The sequence below is a fragment of the Sciurus carolinensis genome, chromosome 16 (assembly GCF_902686445.1).
Source record: "Sciurus carolinensis chromosome 16, mSciCar1.2, whole genome shotgun sequence".
Classification (NCBI taxonomy): Eukaryota; Metazoa; Chordata; class Mammalia; order Rodentia; family Sciuridae; genus Sciurus; species Sciurus carolinensis.
In genome coordinates, this window is record NC_062228.1 from 46,588,756 (window position 1) to 46,600,242 (window position 11,487).

Below are 11,487 nucleotides of genomic sequence, written 5' to 3' on the forward strand. Positions count from 1 at the left end.
ATTTATTTTGTTGAGGGTTGGGTCCTCAGGTGTCACAGGGTACTTGTCTTTGCCCACACTCTTAGGATTCAGGATATTCTTTTTTCCCTGAAATCCCCTGTGGATTACTCTGCATGGAGAGGACAGTGATTTCTGAAACCCCCGGCTTCAGGTCCACAAGAGGTGAGCAGAACCCAAGGCCAACTCCTCCCAGGATTTTGGCTTCCTCAAGAGGGATGCACCAGGGAGGTCACAGGAGAAGAGTGATGGGAGGAGACAAAGGGTGGAAGGAAGCTGAGGAAGACAGCATCCATGGACTTTGGAGTTTAGCAGGAAAGGCAGTGGCTGGATGAGCTTCCACAGCTGGGCTATGGACAGAGCGGACCCTCCCCAAACCCTACCAGTTCTGCTGCAACTACCTAGTCACTATGTGTGCCTGGGAACCTGTGTGTGGAAACCAGGTCTGGTCCAAGTGTATGGCTGGGTTCTTGGAACTGTCAGCCCACCCTGAACTCCAGAACCAGGAACTTAGGGGGGCCACAATGGATTGCTGTTCTCCCACCTGCAACCAGAGGATTTCTACACAATATCTTGCTCTCTCACCTGCTCAGGAGCCACATGAATCATGTTCACAGGCAAACATGATGCTGCTATACTACAGATCCCTTCCTGGCCATGCTCAGTCAGGATAACATGAGGCATGTACAACCCAGAAATGGGCAGCCACCACCTGCTGTGGGATGGTTTATAGATAGGTGCATTGACTTCATTTAATGCAGTGACCTAGCAAAGTATAATAATGCAGAAATATGTATCTATGTAGCCATTCCATCATGAAGAGCTAGAGAAATGTGAGGAACTCTCTTCCAGTACTCAAAACTAGCATCCATTCCACCAGGAACAACCACTTTTCCTGCACAAAGGAGCCAAGTGTCACAAATTTTTCATTTGATCTGTTATTTATAAATGACATTTTTCACCAAAATTCTTGGCAGAACCGTACTTAACTATCATCCAGTGATCACTGTGGAAGTTCTTTGTAAGTAGAGAACAGTGAATAATTAGTAGGAGTCTGATCTTGTCCTTGGTGGGTCCATGGACACCGTTAGCTGACTATAGATTCAGGAGTCCAGTCAACAGGGAAGGAGGTGGTGAGTAGCACTTGATCTGTGAATACACCATGGAAAGGGGTGTCTTAAGATTATAGTAAAGCACTGATCACACATCCTCTGCACTGGGGAGATTAATAATGACTTCAAAACTGCCCTTCACAGACCCTATTGATTGACATCAACTGGCATCCCAGGTACGGTGCAGATGAGGGCCCTGGGAGGTCTCTGCAATCCCAGGAGGGCTATGGGGACTAAAGAAGCACAGGAAGAGGCTCAGATTCCAAATAGGACCTCCACTCAGCCCACACACATTCTTTCCTAAAGCACCTGCTCAGCCTGGACTTCTGTCCCTCTCCTCATTTGTACTTCTCCCACTGTGTAGAAGCAGTACAAGATGGGAATGAACCCAAACACTGGAACTAAACATGGGAAAGGAGAACACACACTCATTTCCCAGCACTTTCTGTGGGGAGCAGTTTACCAATCTGGGACAGACTCCAGGTGAATGAGGAGGCAGGCTAGGAGGAGGACCGTGGCTCTTATTACCATGAATCAGTGCCCTGGAAGGAGGACAAGGGTGCCTGGCAGGAGGACAGATCCCCTGCTACAGCCTTTCCCTGGGAGGGCTCAGGAAGGAGAAAGGATGTGCAGAGGCAGGCTCAGGTGGGGGCACAGGAAATCTCTGCCTCAGTGCTTCTGAACCTCAGCACAGTCAGCTCTGGCATAGCTAGAAAAGGTCCCCTGTAGAAAGCCTGTTGGCAGACTCACTCAGATCTATCCACTCAGTGAGAGGACAGAACAGACCAGCCAGGGCAGTCAACATATTCATGAACCACAACAAGTTGGACCATGAAAAGCACCGTGGACTCAGAAACACTCCTGCACCACAATTGATGGAGGCAGTACACAACTCAAACAGGATCCCAGAAAGAACCCCTGACCCAGCTCAATCAGGAATAGGAAAGACAGGAAAGACTCACTCAACCAGAGAGACCAAAGGTATCCAGGAAACTGGAGGATGACCCTCACCATATTTTCATAAAGATGTAACACTAGAGAGAGTGTGGTACTCACAGGGAGGCAATTGTAGACCCTCTGCAATGAACAACAACTGGGGCTCTACATAGGACATGGAAGTTCCTGGGCTCTGCTGATTGAGGGTACTCATTCACAGAATAAGAGGAGACTGAGCACTGGCAGGTCAGGGGCACTAACTTAGAGGACCCAGAGAAGTCTGAGTAATGGTAGGTGAGGGGAAATAACACAGAGGACCCAGAAGAATATGACTTATGCTGAATGAGGGTGGAACAGTAAAGAACAAAGAGGAGATTGAGCACAGAATGGTATGGGGTGCTCAGTAACAAAGCCAGGGAAAACTGAGTGCCTGTTTGTTAGAGGTACTCACACACAAAACTCAGAGAGGTCTGAGCAAGAAAGCTCTAGGGAAATCTAGAATAGACCAGAGAGAAAACTGAGTACTTATAGGTAATGGGCACTCACACAGAGAAGCCAGAGGAGAATGACTAAGGAATCCCTAGGGAACATTGAAGCAAAAAAAAGTAGGAAAAACTGAGCAGCGTTAGGACAGCAGTGCTGACCAAAAGAACCAGAAAACTATGACCTGCTTAGTCTCTGTGTTTATGTGGTCTCCATTATTTTCTTAGCTTCTATGGCCTAAATAGTCAACAGGACTTTAGTTTTCCCGTGACTTCAGGAGCTTGTTTGGCATGAGTAGCCTAAAGAACCTTTATAACTTCTAAGACCTGTGTATCTGCAAATATCTGCAAAACCTCTGTAACATTTAAAGCCTCTATGGCCTGTGAAGCCTCTAACATCTGCAAAGACTTTATGTCATCAGTATCCTTAGTGAACTGATTAGCCTCTATTTCCTGCACAGCCTTACTGTCTCTGCAGCCTCTATGACATGGAGAGCCACTGTGATCTACGTAGACTTTATCGACTGATTTATCTAAACTACCTTAGTAGTCTCTTTGTCCTACTTATTCTGTATTAACTGAATAGTTTAAGCAACGTGTGTGTCCTCTATGATGCTAGTAGTGTTAATGACATTTGTAAGCTCTATGACCTCAGTAGCCTCTGAGACCTATATAGCCTATGTGTTCCCTTCAACCTCTATGATGAAAAAAGACTCTATGAACTTTAATCTTCTTGAATTTGGCTGACCAAATGATATGTGTTCCATCATTGGCCTCCAAGTCCTGATTGAACTTAGTATTCCCTATTACAGACATACCCTCTAAGACCTGAGTTGAAACTCTGACCTATGTAGCCTTGATGACCTTAGTCTTTATAACTTGTGTAGCCTTAATGACCTACACAGTCTCCATGGTCTCAGTATTTCATATAGCCTGGGTAATATATATAACTCGAGTTCCCAAATATGTGAGCATCTTATTGATCTGAGTCACCTCAATAAATTGAACTCATTGATCCAAGTCAACTCAATAAGTTGAGCAGTCCCTATGAATAGTGTAAACTCTACAACATGTACAGCCTCAATGACCTTCAGAGTCTATAACAATTATATATCCTTTATGGCCTGAAAAGTCTAGAATAAAACAGTAGATTTATGTCCAGAGTATTCACTATGACCTTGTTTTCTTAACAGCCTGAGTCACTATATTTGTCAGCTTCAGAACTTCTAAAGTCTGAGTGACATCTAAGATCTACAGAGCTTTTAAGGATTGACTAGTCTCTCTACCTATGCTGCACACATTCTGTAATATCAAAAGACTGTATGAACTGTGTGGACTCTATGACATATGGTGCCTCTATGACACATCTTTAGACTTTACTGCCTCAGTAGGCTGTATGTTCTGAGTAAAATTTTGTCTTGCAAAGCCTGTATGATTGTGTACATCTGAGACATGCATAGTTTCTTACATTCAACTGTCTATGTCTGGCATAGTCTTTGACTTTCAGAGCCTTTAGGGCCTGTGTAGCCTAAGTAACCTAAGTTTCCTTTATAGTAAGTGTAGCTACATCATGTACAACTATAGAAATGAAAAGTACTCCATTTGTGTAAAATAAATCAAAATGCATTTTGCTGTCTTATAAAACTAAATAGATAAAAAACAATAAAAATAGTAGTTAAATAACCTTAGTAGCTGCTATAGTCAGTGTAGTCTCTTTGAATTATAAGACCTCTAATGACCTCTGTAGCTTCTGTGGTATTTATAGTCTGTATGACCTGCATAGCCTCAGGGTATTATCCTGAAAAGTCTAAATGAACTCATTAGTCTGTATGATCTCAGTTGTTCTTAATTACCTTTGTACCTATGAGTTTTGAGTAGTCTCCAAGTCTACAAGTAAACATAATCTGTGCGCTCTGTAGACCTGCATAACCTCTATGACCTGAATTATAACTAAAAACTGCATGGCTTCTATAACCTCAGAGTTGCCTCTGTGATCTATGTAATCTCTACCATTTTCATAGCCTCTGTAATCTATAGAGCCTCTATGACCTACATAAACATATTTCTTGAGAAGACTTTCTGGTCTGAATAAACTCTATGACCTGCATAATCTCTTGGAGCCAAATAGCCCCTATGGCCTGCCTATTTTCTAGATCCTGAATGGATTCTATTGCCTGATTACCTGGTATGACATTAGCAACATCTGTACCCTAAAATATCCACTATGATCCGCACAGTCTCTATGTCATTATAGACACTATGATCCTCCTAGGCTTTATGGCCCAAGTGGCATCTATGACCTATGTAGTGTCTATGACTTGAAAAAGTCTCTACTGTATGCATGTGTTGGGTGTTTTCTGTGATGTATTGGTGTTCTGAGTATCCTAAATGACCTTAGTAGCCTCTGTGACATTCATATCTAGTATGGCATAGTCTCTATATCCTGAATAAACTGTATGACTTATGTAGCCTCTAGCATAAATAGCACTCTGTGTATACTATACATGTATGACCTTGTATATTTATCTGTAGCTTCTATGACCTGATTAGATTCTATGACCATACAATCTATAAACTGCATATATTCTTTGACACTTGTAGTCATTAGAGTCTATGTATCATTTTTGTCTGTGTAACCCATATGACCTGCCCGAGCATGGAAAGAATATCATCTATTGCCTGCATATCTTCAATGACCAAGAACCTTGCATTAATGGAGTAGCCAGAGTCAGTATTGTAAATCTGTGTCCATTTGTCTTCTACGTTTTTAAAGGAATTTTTTCAATTTTTTATTTGTGCATACATTTGTGCATAATGGTAGGATTTGCTACATATTCACAAATGCACACAATATAACACTATAATTTAGTTAATATTATTCCCCTATTTATTTCCTTACCATTCACTTCTCCCACCTGCATTCTTCTTTTCCTTTTGTCTAATAATTTCAATTTACATGAGTTTCACACAGATACATACCTTACTTTTTCCTTTTACTCTAGTTTCCACATATGAGAAAAAGCAATGTTCCTTGACCGTCTGTGTGTGGTTTACTGTACATAACATAATGCTCTCAATTTCCATTTATTTACATACAAATGACATAATTTTATTTTTCTTTATGGACAATAAAATTTTATTGTATCTGTACACATTTTCATTTCCATTCATCCACTGATAGACACCTTGGCTGGTTCTAGTTTGGTTTCTGTGAACTCTACTGTTGTAATTTTGGGTTACACAGATATTCCTATACTATGATGAATAATTCTTTACAATATACACTGAGGTGTGGTACAGCTGGGCTATATTACAGTTCTACCCCTAGTTAGTCTTAGAAATCCATACATTGATTTCAATAATGGTGTACTACTTTGCCATCCCACCAACAATGTGAAAAGTGCTTCATTTTTTCACATCTTCTCCAGCATTTATTTTTGTTTGCATTCTGGATGATGGCCCTTCTGACAAGAATGAGATGAAATTTCAGTGTAGCTTTGCTTTGCATTCCCTAATTAGTAATGATTTTGAGCATTTTTCATGTATTTCTTGATCGTATTTTTCCTTTGGGATGTGACTGTATTGGTCATTTGACCATTTATTAATTGGGTTTTTTTATGTTAAATAATTTGTTATTCTTATATTCTAAATATTAGTCTTCTTTAAGAAAAGTACCTAGTGATGATTTTCTCATTCTAAATTACTTCTTTTGATGTTCAGAGGTTTTAAAATCGATGCTATCTTATTTTTTAATATTAGGCATTAATTCTTCAGTGCTAGGGGTTCTACTGAGAAAGTTTTACATGTGCCTATAGGTTGATGTGTTCATCCCAAGTTTTCTTCTGAGAGTTGCATAGTTTCTGGTCTAATTTCAAGGTTTTTCTTTTTCCACTTTGAATTGACTTTCTGTGCAGAGTGATAGATATGGTTATTGTCTCATTCAAATACATATAAATAACTATTTTTCCCAAGCACAATTTGTTATAAAGACTGCTTTGTCCCCTTTATATCTCTTAACATCTATGATCTACACAGACTTTATGATCTTTAGTAGCCTCTATAACCTTCATAACATCTATTACTTATGTATTCATGACATGTGTAGCCTCTATGACTTGTGCAGCCTCTATGAAATGTGTTTCTTTTTTGCTCTGAATAAACTAAATCAACTTTATAGTGTTTATGCCTTAGTATAACTTCTATTCTTTGGGAAAAAAAGAAAAGAAAAGAAAATATGAGAAGTTCTGCAATCCTGGGACACAGCAGGGCTGGACTCGGTGGGCAGGGCTGAGGATGGAGGCGGTAGTGTTCGCTTCAACGGTTGGTGCTGCGCATGAGAAGGTGGCTGTGTAGGCACCTGGGCTGGGAGGAGGCCGGCAGCAGCTAGGTCATGGCGGGAGACCCTCTTCTCTGGGTGTCCTGAAGTATGCTCCCTGAAGGAACAGGGAGCGCTATACCATGGGCTCGCTGAGCAGCCAAGTGCTGCACCACCCTGGGCGAGCACCTGCTCAACAGGAGCCGGGTCCGGCACGGGGGGCTCTGCCCGGAGGCCAGACACTGGCGGCGACGCGCCTGGCCACAGCTTCTGTTACTGCCCGGGTAGCCGCAAGCGCAAGCGGAGCAGCGGGGCCTTCTGCTATTGTCACCCCGACTCCAAGACAGATGAGGATGAGGATGAAGGTGACGAGCAGCACCGGCTCCTCAACACCCCTCGAAGGAAAAAATTAAAGAGCACATCCAAGTATATTTATCAAACATTATTTTTGAATGGTGAAAACAATGACATTAAGATTTGTGCTTTAGGAGAAGAGTGGAGCTTACACAAAATATGTTTATGTCAATCAGGCTACTTTTCTAGTATGTTCAGTGGTTCTTGGAAAGAATCCAGCATGAATATTATTGAACTGGAGATTCCTGACCAGAATATTGATATAGAAGCACTACAGGTTGCATTTGGATCGCTGTATCCAGATGATGTCTTAAGAAAGCCCAGTCAAGTTATTGTTATTTTGGCAGCAGCTTGTATGCTGCTGTTGGATGGTTTAATACAGCAGTGTGGTGAGACAATGAAGGAAACAATTAATTTGAAAACTGTATGTGGCTATTACACATCAGCAGGGACCTATGGATTAGATTCTGTAAAGAAAAAGTGCCTTGAATGGCTTCTAAACAATTTGATGACTCACCAGAATGTTGAGATTTTTAAAGAACTCAGTATAAACATTATGAAACAGCTTATTGGTTCAGTTAATTTATTTGTGATGCAAGTGGAGTTGGATGTATATACAGCTCTTAAAAAGTGGATGTTCCTTCAACTCGTGCCTTCTTGGAATGGATCTTTAAAATAGCTTTTGACAGAAACAGATGTCTGCTTTTCTAAATGGAGAAAAGATTTTGAAGGGACAGCCTTCCTTGAATCTGAGCAAGGGAAACCATTTGTGTCAGTGTTTAGACATTTAAGGATACAGTATATTATTAGTGATATGGCTTCTGCAAGGATTATTAAACAAGATTCTCTTGTACCTTCAGATTGGCTATCTTCTGTATATAAGCAGCAGTGGCTTGCTATGCTCTGGGTAGAACAAGACAGTGAAGAGGAGCCTCAAGAAATTAATAAAGAAGAACTAGAGGGAAATAGCATGATATGTGGTAGAAAGCTTGCCAAAGATGGTGAATACTGCTGGTGGTGAACGGGTTTTAACTTCGGCTTTGACCTACTTGTAACTTACACCAATCAGTACATCATTTTCAAATGCAATGCACTAACTCAGCCTTGGTGTGGATCTGTCAGTTTACAACCTTGAAGGAGCATAGCATTTAGGTTACGTTTGACTTTTTTTGATAGTTGTAGAAAATTACTATGCAGTAAAGCAACTGACTATCAAATACTCACACTTGAAAAGGATCAGGAACAAGTGGTGATGAACTTGGACAGCAGGCTTCTGATCTTCTCTTTATATATCTGCTGTTACTTGTATATATCGCCAGAAAAAAGAACTGAAAACTGTCATCACCCAGATAATCTAGAAAACTGAGAATCCTCATCAGTTGGAAACAGTAGCACTTTGAAAACATTTTAGGCCAGCTTTAATTTAATGGCCCTACTGATATTCACATCTAAGCTTTACTGGGATTTCAACAACAAAAGACAGCTGTATACCTTCAGATGAAATTGAATGAGGAAAAAAATCAGTTTGATTCTGAGAATATTCCTTTTCCTTACATGGTCTTATCTTTGACATTCTGTATACATTTATTATTAGATTATGAATTATTTATATACCAGATAATACAGTTTTAAACATTTTCATATTCTCTGATCTTTAGAATTATTTATGTTCAAATTTTAGTTGGGAATCCTGTTCATACTTAAGCTCAGGACTTTATAACCTCTGTATTGAGTGCCTTCGAGTTATACATATTAATAAAAATTTCATAGTTAATGTACATAGGTTTGGAGGATCTAATATAAAAACTGATAATAAATCATTAATGTAAAAATAGAACTTATTTTTGTCAAAAAGGTGAGATGTACTCTTGTCATGATCTATATAAGTTGGTTTCTTGTGTTTATTACTATTTTGAAATTAGCCATGCTCCTTTCCTTTCAAAGTAAGTACTTTTGTGGTTAATTTATATTTTTAGTATGTTTTTTAAAATGGGAATCATTTTTATGTATCTGTGCAAATAATAAATGCCCATTTGGAAAAAAAGTTAAAAAAAAAATGAAAGACCCCTATTGTGAACCTGCCAAGATTTTGGGGGGATATGATTTTTCACCTTAAAAATCAGCTTGCTGAGGTCACTGGCCACTACTGCTCCCTCTTACTTGGAGTGGTGGTCCTGATGCATCAACCTGCTTCTACTCTCCCTCATACTGCCTTTCAGAAATAATTGCAGGCCTTGTCATTTTTCCAATACTCTTGTTTATTCCTTTAATTCTATATTTTTGAGCTCATAATATTAATGTTTTTATCAGACTACTCTTATTCAACTAGATTTTTTTGGCTTCTGTTATATTGCAATGGAGATTAATTTATAAAAAGCTACAAGACCATTGCTATTGTGTTATGTGTATATTTTGTTGTCTGATATTGTGTTGTATGTCTATGTGTGTGTCCTAATATCATGCACATGATATCAAAATTGACACAAATAATGAGTGCACATAAATTAAAATTCAAAATGTGGATACACTTACCCTTGATTTACATGATTTGAAAGGTTAAATTTAAATTGGGTAAACAAACAAAGATAAAGATGTCTTTAAAAAAATTGCTGGTTCACGGGTTTCTCTAGGTGATGAAACTAATGCTCATAAAATATCTAATATTCATTGTCTCTGGGACTTTACTTCAACATGGAGGAGAGGACAGATACTGTTAATAAACTTGTCTGATATCTTGGTTTTTGCAGGAAAATAAACAAATTAAATTTCATACATATGAGATTAATCATAAATGTATTTGCTGGAGACATCTGATTAATTTACAAAGTTGGAATGCTAACAGTAAATATAACATCAAGTACTTCTAACTTCTTAAATTCCATGGAATTATAGACTGAAACAATGTATTCTCATAAATTGGTAAACAAATGGATAAAATTCAATATATGAAGAGTTTAAAATTTCAATAGTGTTTCCATTAGAGTACTATAAATAACAATGTGTTTCATCTTATTAAAATAGAGTAATTAATCTAAGTTCAGAAAATTCATAAGGGGTGTTTCAAAACATGAACAAAAATGGGGCCAACAGATAGGAAAAAATAAAAGGTTCTATGTATGAAAATATGTTTAGTGGAAGAAAAAATGTTTCTGGATTAAAAGACTTTATGTGATAGAATACATGAGGGTCTAAGTTAGTGCTATGGGAATCTGTGTGTAAGTAAAGGACAAATTTCAACAAGTTTTTGTGTAACTAAGTTGGTTATATGTATGTGAGATTGTTAAGCTATTTAAGGTATTTTCCTAAGGTCAAATACTAATTCACCCATATAAAACAAAGGTTTAATCTATATGTTAAATTGACAAGGATGTCTTTGAAACACTGATTTGCTCATAACATTATGTCTGTTAAATTTTATCCTTTAGAGCAATTATTCTTAAAGAAATTGGGGTTTATACAATTAAGGTTAAACAACAAATGTTAGAGTATTGTACTATATTAGAATCTAAATTTTTCTTTAAAAGGTAATCTTGGTTAAAATAAAAACCTCAATGTAATTTTGTTAGTGTTGCTTTTCTTCATATATTAAATGTGTTCATATCTTCAGGTATAAAATTCTGTACAGAAGAAAATTTAAACCACATTTTTATCAAGCTGCTGTTCTCCAGACTAAATTTGCCTGGAATGGTGATTTTAAACCTATAAAAATAACAAATTTATTTGGAGGTTCATTCATATAATTTAATGTTCCATAACTAACCTCAGTCTTGTTATTTTTTACACTGGAATAAAATGTAAATACATATCTAAAAAAACTAAGGACCTAATCTGTTTAAAAGGTTAACATCACAAACCATGAAAGCATTTTGCCATTTTTCCAGACAAAATCAAGTTAGACTTTCGTTAATCTATGTTTTAGACTTAGACTTCCTTTAATTTATGTTTTAGATGTAATGTTGTATTACGTTAACTAATAGACTCTGGACACAACATATGCAAACTTTGTAGGATGACATTGAAGAGAGAGTGTGGAGAGCAATAGCAGAGGATGGAACAGCAGTGATTAAGGTTGAGGGTCTCTGATGACCTCATGGCTGTGGCATTCCAGGTGCCTAAGAATGTTCCTGTACAAGGGCACAGGAGTTCTAGCTGCTCTCAATGCCCTGCATGAGGAGGTTCTGTGCAAGAGTCCTATCAGCTCTGATCATGATCTAAGGCACATAACTCCTGGGCAAGAAGGAATTGTTTTGCTACACGACCACAATGTTTCAGCAACTCCCTTCTCTGGCTC

General features: G+C 38.4%; 1 pseudogene; it reads left to right on the top strand.

Annotated features, from left to right (window-relative positions):
* The first annotated feature begins 6,985 nt into the window (after window positions 1-6,985).
* On the top strand, window positions 6,986-8,562 carry LOC124967184 (germ cell-less protein-like 1; annotated as a pseudogene).
* Window positions 8,563-11,487: the final 2,925 nt, after the last annotated feature.